The following is a 17883-nucleotide window of genomic DNA, read 5'->3' on the forward strand; positions in this document are numbered from 1 at the left end:
ATGGGGCGATTCTTCGGATGAGACCGCACAAACCGAGGCCCCATGTCACAACAGATGTGGCACGATGAAGATCCCTCCCTGCTCAAAGGGCGTAAGCGCCGAGCATTGGCCTAAATTTTGCAGGCCTTTACCAGCAATGGTGGCGTCTCCACGTGAGTGAAAAATTCTCGGGAGAGACGTTAAACAATATACAATCAATCTGTTTAAGGTTGAATAAGGTTATTGATTAAGAAGAACACTATATTGATTAAAGGTGTTGAATTTACTTGGTAGACTAACGTTTCTAACTGCAATAAGTTACATTTCATAAATTAAATTCTATCTTTTGATAAACTTAGCTTTCCATTGGTACATGTATGCACTATATAACTTTCGGATCGTGTACTCTACTATGATATTTGACCTTTCATTCCATACTGTGATTATCTCTGAACGTACATTAAACACGTTACGAACTCGTTATCGGAAAGACCTATTTCCCCCCAACTTTCGTTTCTAATGTTTGCAATTCGCAAACGCCATATTGACACGGATTTGATCACGTGACCAACTGCATTTAACACCCCTATAAATTTGATAGCTTCATCGCTAACTGAGGTCACATTGGAGATGGGATTATTCTGGGTCGTTCTGAGAGAAATGCCCTGATTAAGACCTGGGAAAATATCCGCAGCCGCATTACTGAGATAAATAAAGAATTACAGGTGAAGTAAGAGAGACAGCGCTGCAATATGTTATGGATAACCAAGCAACCCCATTCATCATCCGTATACTGCTCTTGAAAGTACAAACTTAAAAAAAACAACCTTTGTATTAATGTTACAAATAATGCAAAAAATATCCGGCACATGTTTTGTGATTGTTATAAAAACTCGCTGCATTAGTTTAGTGGGTTTTCTTCTCTCTTCTTCTTCATGTTCTAAATACTTGAATTTGTAGCTTTGTAAAACGTACAACGACCAACATTGGTGCAGAACACTCCTCATAATAGGTGAATAATTAAATCATTTTGACATTATATCGTACATGTCCTTGCCTGTTAACCTCGTTGAAGGATAATGAATTAGGTATATTGTGTATTGATGCATGCATAGGAATCTGATCATATATTTATATACGATCTCCGAGGTACTGCCTGGCAGTCTATGTACATTTTCAATGTTTTTGGTAACTTTTACCTGTTTTCAGCGCATCCATTAAAATGCATATACATACATTTATGTGCACCCCGTTGATAAGGGAATGCCTGTCATCAGATGGTTGTGCATCACCTACCTACCCATCCTCTTCGTGCCCGGTGTTTGCATTATGGGAGTATAGATGCAATGGGAACTGGCAGGCAGTGTTTGCATTATGGGAGTATAAATGCAATGGGAACTGGCAGGCAGTAGGTAAATGTGGGAACTGGCAGGCAGTGGGTAAATGTGGGAACCGGCAGGCAGTGGGTAAATGTGGGAACCGGCAGGCAGTGGGTAAATGTGGGAACCGGCAGGCAGTGGGTAAATGTGGGAACTGGCAGGCAGTGGGTAAATGTGGGAACTGGCAGGCAGTGGGTAAATGTGGGAACTGGCAGGCAGTGGGTAAATGTGGGAACTGGCAGGCAGTGGGTAAATGTGGGAACCGGCAGGCAGTGGGTAAATGTGGGAACTGGCAGGCAGTGGGTAAATGTGGGAACCGGCAGGCAGTGGGTAAATGTGGGAACCGGCAGGCAGTGGGTAAATGTGGGAACCGGCAGGCAGTGGGTAAATGTGGGAACCGGCAGGCAGTGGGTAAATGTGGGAACCGGCAGGCAGTGGGTAAATGTGGGAACTGGCAGGCAGTGGGTAAATGGTGAAACGTGTTGTACGTATATAGTTCCTCAATCTTTCGTCGTATTTATCTCAAAGACACGTACATCATGGTACGTACATGTATGAACAAACTAGGGGTTTATACATCATGTCTATATTTTGCAAAATATGGGGTTTGATGTCTAATAAAAAGATCAATGTTTTTCCATCGTGAAATTAAATACATTGAAATCAGTGTGCGTTTTTTTTTTTGTTTTTGTTTTTTTATTATTATAGGGGTTTACACCAGAGTAGTTTGGTATTGTTGATTGTGTTGCAAGTGTAGCCGATTTATACATGTAGATTGTTCACTTAAAAAAAAACGAGAAAAAAAAAAAATCCGCTACGAAATGTAGTTCTTCTCAAACCCTTCCTAAATCTAAAATGGCGTAAGAGTTTCACCTGAAAAGTTTTATTTAGTATTAGACACTATGTGCCGGTGATTGGTTAGCATCGATACAATTAATTCTGAACTTGTACTTAACACCTTGCACGATTGTGCTCAAAAATAGAGGAGCGAAGTTCATGAAGGAAAGAAACTGAAATTTAGCAATATGTACGATTCACAATGCGCGGCATGGCGTAGGATAGGATTAGTTTCGTAAACCGTGAAGCAGATTGTAAAATATCGTTTTTTCATATATGTAGTGTTACTATTAGCTAAATTTCTTAAAATCCTTTATAAAACATCTAGATTAATGTAAATTTATATCATGTACATCCAAACGATAATCTGAATTTAATGTAACTCGGTACAAATTATATTGAGCATTTGTATTGTGACGTCATCTGTGACCGTCATATGTCGTGGAAAGGACAGTGTATGTTACAACCGAAGTTAGGGCATTCTTTTAGGGGGAGATAGAAAAGTATACTGATGGCATGATTACTTATTCATTAGTAATCCAAATTAGCTTGATAAATGGTAACATATACTGGAACTGATGGTGTCCAAATTGCACCGGGTAATCAGTGGCGGATCCAAGATTTCCGAAAAGGTGGGTACACATGTGAAATTTAAGTATCTTCTGTGCAGGGTTTGGATGTTTTCAATATTGTCATCTACATGTAGATATGCCAGTAATGCCTCGTAAATATGTGACGAAAGGGGGAGGGGGGGGGGGGTCCCTATAAATCCACCACTGCGTCTCAAAACGTGCAAGTTGTTTTACGCATTTTCTGAAGACTACAGTATGTTACTGTAATGTAGCGGTCAGCCGGGTTCGATCGCCGGTGGGTAGTTAGCTCAGTTGGTGTAACACCTGAAGGAAGATGAAGGGGTCCATGTTCGAATCTCGGTTTGGTCTGTTGCATAAACGGTAATATCAAAATCATTTTTTTCAAATGCGCGTGCGCCTCATCATGACACCCCCCCCCCCTCCCCCTGTTGATTTGGAGATCATTAACAGAAAATATCGGTTTATTATTATAGCCGTTTTTCATCCGTGTAACAAAATTGAAAACGATACATCAGATTGCTTCTGAATTACCACAGGTATGTTTATTTTCGGAGGAAAATCCAATATTACAATCGCTGATCGGAAAACTGTTGTCACAGCGACAATGTAAATCAATCTATATTTGGAAAACGCGTCTCTGTGACGACACGGCAGAACAAAAATCATCAGTCTTTATCATAATGACGGCGGCCTTTGATGAATAATCGGTGTCTTTTAATTTCCAGGAAAAAATAGTATGTGGCGTAAAACATAAAACTGTGGAGATTTGAGGACGCAACAAAAAGAACGACATCTGTGTTCGTTTAACGTTGGGCGGGAATTGGAGAGCGATCGATTTTCGTACCGGCTCCGTTCTCGCTGTCACCTGGCTGTATGCAGTGTCGGGTGCGGTCCCCAGTGTTTAGTATCTCTCCGTGTGTGTCAGGTACAACAAGCGGAAATTGAGTCCCACCATCGTACGAGGTAAGAAAGACGCAGGCACGGTTCTCTTCAAGCCTTGATAACGACAACATTTTAATTGATTGCTTTTTGTAGGATGTGTATTTTTTCGTTCTCTGATTACATGATTATATATAAATTTACTATGTTGCTTTCTAGATCTATAATGATATATAATGATACTCGCACCTGTGCGTTTGTGTGTGTGTGTGTGTGTTAGTTTTGAAACAATATTCATTTGATTTGAAAATTATAGTTTTCTGTTCTTCGGTTAGAATCTCTCTCTCTCTCTCTCTCTCTCTCTCTCTCTCTCTCTCTCTCTCTCTCTCTCTCATTTTACTCAAACTTTTATGACACATCTAGAAACGTACATGGATATTAGCTAATTTGAAGGAAAAAAAAAAGTGAGAAAAAAAAAAATCCGGTGATTTCTAAGAATTGTTTTATTATACAACATCACTGGGCTGTGTAGAATATCAGTCGACTGTGTGTGTTATCAACTAAAGTAAGCCTTACATTCACACTGATGTACAGAATAAAGCAATCAGCATAACACGATGAAGGATTTTAGCAAATAATGAAAACAATAATGTGAAAAATATATCATAAAATATGGGTATTAATTGCTAGATAAAGGATAATTGTGATCTGGTGTTTTGACGTGAACTATAAAAGTGATAAACAAATGACTTAGATTTCTCTCTGTAATGTTTAGATATACACAATTGTTTCAGTTTTAATTTTTGAGGATTTTTTGTATAAGGTACTTTCTCACATAGCCTTGTTACTCTCATATACGCATTCCAAAACTTTTTCTAAAATTTCTGATAGTCCAGGAAAGTTTTTAATTTTTTGAAATGCATTTGAAAAACAAAATTAAGGATGTTTATATTCTCAGATACATACTGCCCTCAGTAAACGAGTGTGTAATATATGTAGGAGGTGGTAATTACATTAAGGCCAGGTGTTTGTTGTTTCAAAGAATATGTCATCCTTAAATACATGCACATCCAGCCTGAACATTTAAAAATTAACAGAAAGCAGATAGGTAACATACGGTTACTTTCTACAGAGTATGATAGAAAACATACGGGTTACTTTCTACAGAGATGTTAGGAAACATACGGGTTACTTTATACAGAGTAAGATAGGTAACATACGGGTTACTTTATACAGAGTATGATAGGTAACATACGGGTTACTTTATACAGAATCTGATAGGTAACATACGGGCTACTTTTCTACAGAGATGTTAGGAAACATACGGGTTACTTTATACAGAGTAAGATAGGTAACATACGGGTTACTTTATACAGAGTATGATAGGTAACATACGGGTTACTTTATACAGAATCTGATAGGTAACATACGGGCTACTTTCTAGGGTTACTTTCTACAGAGTATGTTTGGAAACATACGGGTTACTTTCTACAGAATCTGATAGGTAACATACGGGTTACTTTCTACAGAGATGTTAGGAAACATACGGGTTACTTTATACAGAGTATGATAGAAAGCATACGGATTACTTTCTACAGAATCTGATAGGAAACATACGGGTCACTTTCTACAGAGTAAGATAGGTAACATACGGGCTACTTTCTACAGAATCTGATAGGTAACATACGGGTTACTTTCTACAGAGATGTTAGGAAACATACGGGTTACTTTATACAGAGTATGATAGAAAGCATACGGATTACTTTCTACAGAATCTGATAGGAAACATACGGGTTACTTTTCTACAGAGTATGATAGGTAACATACGGGTTACTTTTCTACAGAATCTGATAGGTAACATACGGGTTACTTTCTACAGAGATGTTAGGAAACATACGGGTTACTTTATACAGAGTATGATAGAAAGCATACGGATTACTTTCTACAGAATCTGATAGGAAACATACGGGTTACTTTTCTACAGAGTAAGATAGGTAACATACGGGTTACTTTATACAGAGTATGTGATCTAACACGGGTATAAACAGAAACAGTGGTTTTCAGTTGCCTAAGATCATTGATTACATAAACTACACTTATCCTTTCATGAAATACTTAGACCCGTATAAAACTTGCTGTTTTGCTCACCTGGAATACGCCTTCATTTTATTCGGGGTACTAGTCTTGTTTTGGCGTTGGTTAGCAGGGGAGGATCCAGGAATTGCGGGGGGGGGGGCTTTATGAGGCAGGGGGTCTAAGGACCGCCTTAGGGCTCCCGGTGTGTCCAGGGCGAAGACCTGGTGGGGCCCAGGGGGAAGCCCCGGAAGTTCTTGGATTTTACAGACCTTATAGTGCTTGAAATATGTCTCCTGTGTAGTCATTCTTACTAATTTCTTCTTTCTTAATAAGGTGCTATTAATAAAATGACGCATATTATAAGGGGTTTTTTTTGTTGGAAAAATTGTAAGTTCTCCCATTAAAAGTTATTCAAAAAAGTAAAAGATTTTGTCATTTATTTCTCCGAGGGTAGAAGAAATTATTGCTTCTTATATCGTTTATATTTTTCTAAACAAGAGACCACGAATTATCTTAAAATTGAAAATTTTAGGGAGGGGGTGGGGGTGGGGGCTTAAATCCGCCACTGGGTAGAGGGGAAGTGCTTTCTACACACATTAAGTCGGACTGTACTATAGTTCCTTGTCTACACATTTGTAGTCATGCTTGTAAGGAAGAATATTAATACATGACAACTTCTTATTACACGAGATCTATTACTGTTTGTTATCTTCACCTTTTCATGTACAAGTATCACATTCTTAATAGAAAGAGAAATACCCCACTTATTAAGTAAAATAGGTAAATATTGAGAGCTTTCATTTCGTACATTTAGAAAGGACAGAGATTATGTTTGATATGTAATCTAAAGAGCGGATAATGTACTCGATTTTCTGACGTGGTTGATACTGACATTTATCGCCCGATGCGTTAAATGACCTAGATAAGCACTGAACTCTGGGTTTAATGACCGTATGATATCATCAAAACAATTCCAGGTAGGTATACATTAAATGTACGTGTGTACTGACTTTCTGAGAGGACCATAAAACTGGTAATATCGGATACATACTTTCGCGATTTATGATGTACAATCGATTGTGCTTGTTTTTCCTATAACTATAATTACATTTTCCTATAACGGTTACATTTTCCTATAACGGTTACATTTTTCTATAACGGTTACATTTTCCTATAACTATTACATTTTTCTATAACTATTACATTTTTCTATAACTATTACATTTTTCTATAACGGTTACATTTTCCTATAACGGTTACATTTTCCTATAACTATTACATTTCCCCATAACTATTACATTTTCCCATAACGGTTACATTTTCCCATAACTATTACATTTTCCCATAACGGTTACATTTTCCTATAACTATTACATTTTCCCATAACTATTACATTTTCCCATAACTATTACATTTTCCTATAACTATTACATTTTCCTATAACTATTACATTTTCCTATAACGGTTACATTTTCCTATAACTATTACATTTTCCTATAACTATTACATTTTCCTATAACTATTACATTTTCCTATAACTATTACATTTTCCTATAACTATTACATTTTCCTATAACGGTTACATTAGTTTGACATTTGTTTTTCCCTATGGCTGTTTCATTAGACTGTTTAATCAAATATATCTAAAACGGTTTTTCAAAAATATATTTTCAATGTTTTGGTAATTCTATGAATGTTTTCAGCGCATGCTCTCTCTGCACTTCCCGTTTATTTTTTCACACACACTACTCTATTATCTCTTCATGTCTCGTCTGATAGAACGCGTCATCAATTTTTTTTTTTTTTTTTTTTTTAAGGGTTGTTGTTTGTTTGTTTTTTTTTTTGTTGTTGTTTTTTTTGTGTTGAAAAACCCTTAATTGCCCAGTGACGCCTTTTGGCGTCTTCCAGGATATATTTAGGTTACATAATAAATATGCGATTAGAAAATGCTTTAATTTCAATTTGATTTTTTTCAATCAGAATTAAAGGAAAACTCGGAAATTGCTGGTAGTTAAGAGTTACGGGGGACATAATTACATTGCCAATGAATATGTGAGACGAGGTGTTTCGTAAAACATTATTTGTCTCATATCGTGACCAAGTTCAATGTCGGTAAATCGGACCCGGTAAACTTTGACTTCACCCTTTGACCTTCGGTCTTTGAGTTCATCAAGCATGCAGTCTGTTTTAATGTAGTTCAAAAGTAATGAATGATGACTAACAGACAGACACTTAAGATGTATCAGCTGTGATGATTAGTCACGTGGGGAGAGGGTATTCCTGTAATAAAACTTCGACACAGTTAACAATGCGCGGGGCTGGTTTTGTATGATGACTATGTTTGCCCACCAAATCGACACGTTTGCTTTTGTTTCAAACTAAGGTGTAGTTTGACAATGAATCTCAACACCAGTTAGTTATTATGTTTCGTTTGATCCAAGTTACATGGAACTCCAGTTACGGCATCATAAAATAGCCGGTTTTAGTATTCTGACGAAAAGAAAAATATTTTTGACTCATTTGCACTCAGTTTTTTGTTTTAAAACTTTACATATCTCTACCAGAAATTCCCCCTTTCAGTACACGTGTGAGGTAGAAATTCCCCCTTTCAGTACACGTGTGAGGTAGAAATTCCCCCTTTCAGTACACGTGTGAGGTAGAAATTCCTCCTTTCAGTACACGTGTGAGGTAGAAATTCCCCCTTTCAGTACACGTGTGAGGTAGAAATCCCCCCTTTCAGTACTCGCGTGAGGTAGAAATTCCTCCTTTCAGTACACGTGTGAGGTAGAAATTCCTCCTTTCAGTACACGTGTGAGGTAGAAATTCCCCCTTTCAGTACACGTGTGAGGTAGAAATTCCCCCTTTCAGTACACGTGTGAGGTAGAAATCCCCCCTTTCAGTACACGTGTGAGGTAGAATTGCTTGCTCAAAGGTGCGCTCTATGTTTTCTCTAGGAAAAAAAATCTACAAAACTAACATTTATCACTAAAGATTGAAAAACTGCGGCTCTTTTTATGCTGTGCTCTCTAAATCGTGTGAACATATACACGAATTGGACATGTTTTTTGTTGTCAATCAAAAGAAGATTGGGTTTTTCTACAAAGGTTTGGAATTTTGAGCTTAACGGGAATCGAGATAGACTGTAATCGTGTTTAGATTAGTATGTGTATGATAATTAGTCTATGTATGTTACCATGATAATTAGTATATGTATGTTATCATGATAATTAGTCTATGTATGTTATCATGTTAATTAGTATATGTATGTTATCATGATAATTAGTCTAAACATGCTATCATGATAATTAGTCTATACATGCTATCATGATAATTAGTATATGTATGATAGCATGTTAATTAGTCTATGTATGATAACATGGTAATTAGTCTATGTATGATAGCATGGTAATTAGTCTATGTATGCCAGCATGATAATTAGTATATGTATGATAATTAGTCTATGTATGCTATCATGATAATTAGTATATGTATGATAGCATGGTAATTAGCCTATGTATGTTAGCATGTTAATTAGTCTATGTATGCTATCATGATAATTAGTATATGTATGATAGCATGGTAATTAGTCTATGTATGATAACATGGTAATTAGTCTATGTATGATAGCATGGTAATTAGTCTATGTATGCTATCATGATAATTAGTATATGTATGCCAGCATGGTAATTAGTCTATGTATGATAACATGGTAATTAGTCTATGTATGATAACATGGTAATTAGTCTATGTATGTTAGCATGTTATAAAATAAAATATAGATATAATGCTTACGGCGAGTGTGACCGGTCAGTAGGAGATGCTTACTCCTCCTAGGCGTCTGATTCCACTTCCGGTGTTTGAAGGGGTCCAAGTTTGCCCAACTCTTAATTAAATTATAATCTCCATGGGAGTTTTGAGGTTGATCGCTGTTCGTTATCTTTTTCGTTTTTGATATCGGTCGTATTGAAGGAAATGAAAGCCTGCAAAAGTCTACGGGCTGAGTTAAGGTATGTGTTCGTCAGACGCAGTGCTGGCGTATAGTGGTATAGTCTAAGTAACTATTAAATACTTGTGTGAACGATGGCGGAGTGGTATACATGGGGCTGCAATGCCCCCCAAAAATGTGTCGGACAATCGGACGCCAGTCCGCCTCAATAAGTATAAACACATTTCATTAGGACAACAGATGAACACGCACAAGTTTGATATGTGATAAAATAAAGAATAGATGTGAAGTTTACACTCCTCTGAACGTAAATATGTCACTTATTGTCTCCATAATCAGCTAAACAAAATGAATAGTGACGCCATATTGAAATAGTGTTTATTGCTATTAAATCAACAGTAGTGTTGGACAACAACTGTTATTAAACGTCACAGAACCAATAAACGTTATAAAACACCTCTAGCGCTCCTATCGCTGTTTCTGTCGCTGCGCAGCAAAATTTGCACTTATGGGGGATTTTTCTAAGCATTTTCACGCTTTTACCTAAAAATCCTGATCTTGATTAATTTTTGCGTGCATCTAGACACAGTGTGCGGAGAGCGACAGATGGTCAAAATCAATCTGTCTAAGTGCTGGTGATTGCCGAGAAGTCGGCGCGACGTGTTTGGTTTCCGGAATAACGTGCAGAGACTGCTTGATCCGCTGAGAAGCAGGACGATTTCCGATCCCCTAAATGTACCAGAGAAATTGTGTAACTCTGATTTATCTAATATCGGTGTTAAGAAGTGTTTGCGTTTGTTGTGCTTGGTTGAGTGTTAGGAGGAAAAATACATTAATTACAAATAATTTACTAATGGTAGTCTTCGTTCCTAGTAATGATTGAATTGTCGAACGGGGAGAGGGTTGATGAATTTCTGGTGCTCTGAGGTCGTTCTCTGTACGAGACGTCGTTGAACACTCTAGTTTGGCTATAACGACAAAACGCGTGCGTCATTTTGAATGCATTTCATAAAGAGTATTACCATCTACTTATGTTCTGTTGAAGAATGTTTAACGCTAGAAGAATGGCCTTGACCTTAAAACAACCTTGACCCTAGCAGTCGTATAGAAATAGCCTTGAATTTTCCTTTCACTGGGGAGTTTATTTTGTAAAGTTTAGGAGTTGTGATTAAGGTCGTCGAATGCACACCGTTAATTTAACTTTTGTGCTTACCACTCCATTGCAGACTTGCTGTATCTGAGATCGCGTTTTGTGACATTCGTATGTGGGTAATACGTGTTTCAACAAATAATTTTCGAATACGTGCGAATTTACAGTGATTGTTTATGTTTTTGACGTCAATGACCTAAAATACAATTATGACATTTATGATCATTTTAAACTCTTCTGGGGATGAACAACAAACTAATGAACGTTGAAAACTTCGGAATTGTTCTCTCTCTCTCTCTCTCTCTCTCTCTCTCTCTCTCTCTCTCATCTTAATCTTTTTATTGATAAATTTGCATACAGTTTTATGACAATGTTTTTTCCGCTAAGATTGTCCACATAATGTCACTAGAGAGACAGAACTCAACAGTAGCTATCACGTGAGTAAATAGGTAAATGTTCCAGGCAAACAGAGCGAGAAGATAAAGACAGACCAAAACAAAATTCCTTTCGATCCTCGATCTAGGAAGCGTACATATTCACTTTTGTAGCAGACATTATTCTGTATTTCATGTCGTATTTTTACCTCTTCCGGTTCCGGTGGTCTGGTTCTTTAGTGTCGAGGTATTCAAGAAAGCAAGAGCCTCTTCACAATCGCATGCGGAGATATTGACCTGTCATTCAGAGAAATATATCGTGTCTTTATGCTTATGTAGAGATATTGACCAGTTATCCCAAAGAAATCAATTGTGTCTTAATACCTATAGGTAAAAATATTGACCAGTAATGTAAAGCAGACGAAGTTCGAGCTGAAGGGAACATATAAATTATCTGACATCCGAATAGTACTAGTTCTAAAATAAATCTCGGGAATTTATTTTTTTCCAAGATGGTTCCTTTGTCTAGTTATCTGTCGTTATTTAAGTTTCTCTGTATCACGATAGAATTCCCGCAGTCAATCGACGCAGTGTCTAAGTATATGGGTAGGAAATTACTCTTAGACTTGACAGCACTATTGTACAAACAGGGAAAGGAAATGGCATAGCGTTTGGTTCCTTCGGTTTTCCATTGAATTTCTTAGAAATCAATTACATTGTATGACTGACCTTGCGAATCCATTACAGTGTGGTCTGTATGAAATGACTTAAAACTTGCTATATTATGTGTGAAATGACATAAAACTTGCTACATTATATATGAAATGACCTAAAACTTGCTACATTATGTACGAAGATGTATTTGCTTCTTTGCTGTTTTACATCTCATTCAATATTCTTATTAATACCCATTTGATGACGTCATCTGTTGCAAGAACAGGGCCTTATATTGTGATTTATGCATGACTGCCAACACCGTAAAAGTAAGGGTTCTTTATCGTGCCACCAGTGTGACACGGCCGCTGAGAATCAAACCCGAGAGTATCTTTACGTGTAGACCACGTGGAGGAATAACTGTCAGAAATCTTGCATGCACAATTACGACAATTAGATACAAATCCCAAAACTGTTTCATTAGATCATCCTAATCCTGCTGTCTCTTGTGGATTTGAATTTACAGTAATACGCAACGGTTAGACAACTGTAAACACAGTTTGAATAAATGGCACTGAACATATTATATCTAATGATAACAAAACAATACCGTTCTCTATGTCACTGAACATATTATATCTAATGGTAACAAAACAATACCGTTCTCTATGTCACTGAACATATTATATCTAATGGTAACAAAACAATACCGTTCTCTATGTCACTGAACATATTATATCTAATGGTAACAAAACAATACCGTTCTCTATGTCACTGAACATATTATATCTACTGGTAACAAAACAATACCGTTCTCTATGTCACTGAACATATTATATCTAATGGTAACAAAACAATACCGTTCTCTATGTCACTGAACATATTATATCTACTGGTAACAAAACAATACCGTTCTCTATGTCACTGAACATATTATATCTAATGGTAACAAAACAATACCGTTCTCTATGTCACTGAACATATTATATCTACTGGTAACAAAACAATACCGTTCTCTATGTCACTGAACATATTATATCTAATGATAACAAAACAATACCGTTCTCCATGTCACTGAACATATTATATCTACTGGTAACAAAACAATACCGTTCTCCATGTCACTGAACATATTAAACAGTGCGACATTTAACTCTGGACACGACAAAAGTCCGGAGTTTCGCCAACCCTTTTATTAAGGATACAAATAAACCCTTTACAAAAAAAGATGGGATTTTATGTTCACAAGACATGCACCAACATTTACACTTGTACCTATTGTAGTTTTTAAGATATTTCACCTGAAATCAAAAAATCCCATGGGATTTTGGAGGGATTTTTAATCCCACTTGGGGGATTTTCACTCCCACCAAAAATCCTATGGGAGAAAAAATATAATTTCTCCCATAGGATTTTAACTCCCATATTTAAACTTAATATGGGATACAATGTCCCATAGGAGGAAATGTCCCAAAATAAACATGAAATGGCAGTAAATATCCTATTTGAGCATGAATGGGAATAGATATCCCAAATAAAACACAGGATGGTATTTTTATTCCATGAATATAACAATAAAACAGAAAATTGTATCTTAAAAAGTGTTGTTTGTCATGATTCTTAAAATGTACTTAAAAGCCAAGGCATGACATTAATTTTTAAATATATATAGTAATTATAAACTCTTATGTGTAGGCCTATGTGTTTGTGAATAAATGTCTAAAAAACATGAGAGATAATAAAGGATATTAGAGCTCTGCATTACTAAACTTTTCCCCATGCAATTTTAATTGTATACATATAACCCTTGCACAAAAATATCCATATAAAATTGGACGGGACTATATTATTGCAACAAGCAGACAAGAACACTATGAAATACTCATTCACACATGGGCACTGTAAGTTAATGTAAATATATAGTATGTGCATGTATAAATATATATACATGCACATACTACATGTATCTATTTACATCAACTTCCATTGCCCGTGCATTCACATGCAGTTGCTCACATTCACTATTCACAACCCTTCATATGTCGTCAGGTGTTAAAATATGTTCACAGGAACCGGTAATTTTGTCAGTGTATTAATAATATTGTGGGTATATACCGTACCATCCCCTAATCAGCTGCTATTGGGGGGGGGGGGGGGGGGGGGGGGGGCTACAAGGGCTGATACTTCACTCAAAACTTCGTTTCAAAATAGTTCTTAAAATTATCGTCACCCACCATCCTTGTGGTTTTATAAAGGGTAGCAGTATTATTACTACATATTAAATTACCAGTTCCTGCGATATGTTGTTGAATTACGGAATAGGCCTAGCTTACAACTTGTTTACATATTCTAAAATTAGTGTTAAGTGCTTACGGTGAAAGATGAACTCTGCTAGGTGATGCTAAGTTGTTTAGTGAACCGAATCAGACATCTCAAATAAGATTCTCGATTATTTAACAACACAAGAATCGTTTTACAAAATGCATGCTTCGGTCCATCTTTCCCTCCCTTCTACAATCGTATTCATTCTCAAGTCAAAGTACTTTCTCCGATTGCTACCATTACCTTAAGCGTCGAAAAGACTTTGACAGGCGTGTCCGAATAAACGGTTAACAGATGTCTCGACTCTATCATTCTATCATTCTAACTTATTGAAAGTTAAAATAAATGTAGATATAATGTAAACATTTTGAATACTATATATATATATATATATATATATATATATATATATAAAGGCATGCCTTCATCATATGATGTTATGATGTTTATTAACTTTAGTGGTGGATAACCGAGAACGACACCCCACCCCTACTTCGCACAATTCAATTTCTAATATTGACAAGCGGCCCATTTTGACCAGATAGACATTACCCTTGAACGTAAAACACTGATCAGTCATTGTGTATTTCTAATAAACAAGCTTCATCATTGAATACAGACCGTTATGTTGCCACTGACACTACTTAGTCGTGAGTTGTTTTGTACGTGATAAATTCCTATGATCTTTACTCGTATGTTTCATTGCTTATTTGGAGTTTTTATTTGTTTGGTTTTTCCCCCTTCTTCTTCTTCTTCTTCTTCTTCTTCAAGAGCAAAGTATTGATATTGCAGTTTAACCCCCTGGAACCGCCAGTTATTAGGTAGACGTATTGTGTTGATCTACTAATTAGGTAAAAGAAGTCAATGGATATCTGCGGTAATATTTAGCGTTATTCACTTAATATTAGCTTCCTAACTATATTGAAAGTTGAAATAAACAACGTTAACATTTCGAATACTTTAAATATCTAGGATACATAATCATGCGGGGATTATTTTTTAATATTTTGAAATTAGAAAAACAACTTTAGAGGCGGAGGGGCGGAAGCCATCCCTCTTCCTGCAGGATTTATGGTCCAAAATTGACAAAAGGCTCGTTTTGACCAGATAGAAATGGCACTTTCAAACGGAAAATATTGGTCAGTCATTGTGTACTTCCAATTAAAAAAACTACTCCCATTGTAACTCTACTTAGTCCCTGGTATTCTACAATGTACAATAAGAATATTTCATATTTGTGTGGTTTAAACAGTCACACGATGTTTAGTTCGGAAATTTAAAAAAAAAATGTAGTGGGGACACTGGTCAGTCATTGTGTATTCCCAATTAACAAACTACCCTTTTAAATCCTACTCGTTACGGTTCGTCAGACATGACAACATATCCGAACTAGTCTTGTATGTATGGGTGTACTTGTTTATTGTAATTAAGGTCTGCTTCGCAATGAAAACCTGTTATCATTGACAATTAATTGTTATTCCACTTAGTCATCGATTTTTTATGTGATACATTTCTATGATCACGGACATTTATATAAATATCAGGGTTGTCTTGTCAGGGTTTATTTATCATTATTCCAAAAGCAAAGTACTGTTATCACGATTTTATGCCTACTTCTTACCCCTCTGGATCCGCCACTAGCTAGATAATTTTGGTGATGCCTATAACAGCGGTACTCATCTATCATTGTAACATTATTGGAAGTTAAAATACAAGTAGATATAATGTTAACATTTTGAATACTTTACATATATACATGTTAAGGAATTCATCATATGATGTTTATTAACTTCAGTGGTGGATGACCGAGGGCGAACATCCCCCTCTCCCTCGCACAATTCAATTTCTAGAATTGACAAGTGGCCCATTTTTACCCTTGAACGTAAAGCACTGGTCAGTCATTGTGTAATTCCAATTAACGAACTTCACCATTGAGTCCTGACCGTTACGCTTCGTCAGACACTAACCCACTAATACTACCTAGATACTGATTTTGTACGTGATAAATTCCTGTGATCTTTACTAGTATGTTTCATTGTTTATTTGGAGTTTCTATTTGTTTGGGTTTTCTATTTTTTTCTTCTTCAAAAGTAAAGTACTCATATTGCAATTTAACCCCCTGGATCCGCCACTTTTTTTAAATAAACGTATAAATATAATTGTGTTGATCTATAATAATTAGGTAAATGAAGTCAATGGATATCTGCGGTAATATTCAGCGTTATTCACTTAGCTTCCTAACTATATTGAAAGTTGAAATAGACAACGTTAACATTTTGAATAATTTAAATATTTAGAATAGATAATCGTGCGGTGTTTATTTTTGAATATTTTGAAATTTAAAAAAAAAAACAACTTTAGCGGCGGAGGAGCAGAAGCCACCCCTCCTCCTGCAGGATTTATGGTCCAAAATTGACAAAAGGCTCGTTTTGACCAGATAGAAATGGCACTTGAACGGAAAATACTGATCAATCACTCTACTTAGTCCCTGATATTCTATACAATGTACAATTTCAATAGTTCATATATGTACAGGAAATAATCACACGATGTTTAGTTCGGATATAAAGAAAAATATAGTGGCCCAACTGGTCAGTCATTGTGTATTCCCAATTAACAAACTATCCTTTTAAATCCTAGTCGTTACGCTTCGTCGGACACGACAACATAACACATTGACCCTAACCGAACAAGTCTTGTAATTAAGGTCTTCTGCTCCCAAATGGAAACCTGAATAAGATATCATTAAGGTCTTCCGTTTCCAATGGAATATTTCGTTGTTCTTGACACTACTTAAATAAAAAAAAAAAATAGTGGTCCCACTAGTCAGTCATTTTGTATTCCCAATTAACAAACTACCCTATTAAATTCTACACGTTACGCTTCGTCAGACACGAGATCATAAGCCATTGACCCTAACCTATCTAGTCTAATATATATGGGTTTTTTGTTTACTGTAATTCAGATCCTCCGCTTCCAACTGAAGACCTCATTGTTATCTCTGTTATCATTATGGTCTTCCGCTTCCAAAGAAAGATTTCGTTGTTATTTTTGACACTACCTAGAGACATAATCTCGAACATTTATGTATCGATGATTTGTTGTTTGTTGTAATTTTTGGTGGAAGCTTTACTGGAGTTGAAATAGTTACGGTTGATATTGGAAATAGATTTTACAATGAAGAACTAATACTGTCTTCATTACTAGGAAAACTTTAGTAGCGGACTGATCAAAGCACCCACCCTTTCCCCAACCCCTCGACCAGCCATCACGTATAGTTCATTTTCCAAAATATATAGATGCAACACTTGATCGTAAAATAGTGATCAATCAATGCATATTCCTAATCAACAAAATACCTTTAAAAGTGCGACATTTAACTCTGGACACGATAAAAGTGCGGAGTTTTTTGTCTATGACAACCACATATTTTCTTCAATAAAAACACTGAAATTTCACTCTGTCATTAAATGTACGTATACGACGCGATCTAATCAAGCCGGCATAGAGGCGCCCCATGCGAGAATTACCCTTATCAAATGTTACATACTTCGGATTTTTATTGAGCTTAATCCTAAATATTGCACATCTAGATAATTTTCCAAAAATATATGAAACTTTTTACTTGCATCAAAATTCTTTCTGTTTTATATCTTCTAAATTTTATCATAGAGTTAACTAACAGTCTCACTTG

General features: G+C 36.1%; 1 protein-coding gene across 1 annotated transcript in view; it reads left to right on the top strand.

The window, feature by feature from the left end:
• Window positions 1-3343: 3343 nt before the first annotated feature.
• LOC125677263 (uncharacterized) overlaps window positions 3344-17883 on the top strand; it is a 45447-nt gene continuing 30907 nt past the window's right edge. Inside the window, exon 1 of the mRNA XM_048915269.2 lies at window positions 3344-3751. The gene's annotated coding sequence lies outside the window, so the exon portion shown is untranslated. The remainder of the gene's footprint in view (window positions 3752-17883) is intronic.

The sequence above is a fragment of the Ostrea edulis genome, chromosome 3 (assembly GCF_947568905.1).
Source record: "Ostrea edulis chromosome 3, xbOstEdul1.1, whole genome shotgun sequence".
In the NCBI taxonomy this organism is placed as follows: Eukaryota; Metazoa; Mollusca; class Bivalvia; order Ostreida; family Ostreidae; genus Ostrea; species Ostrea edulis.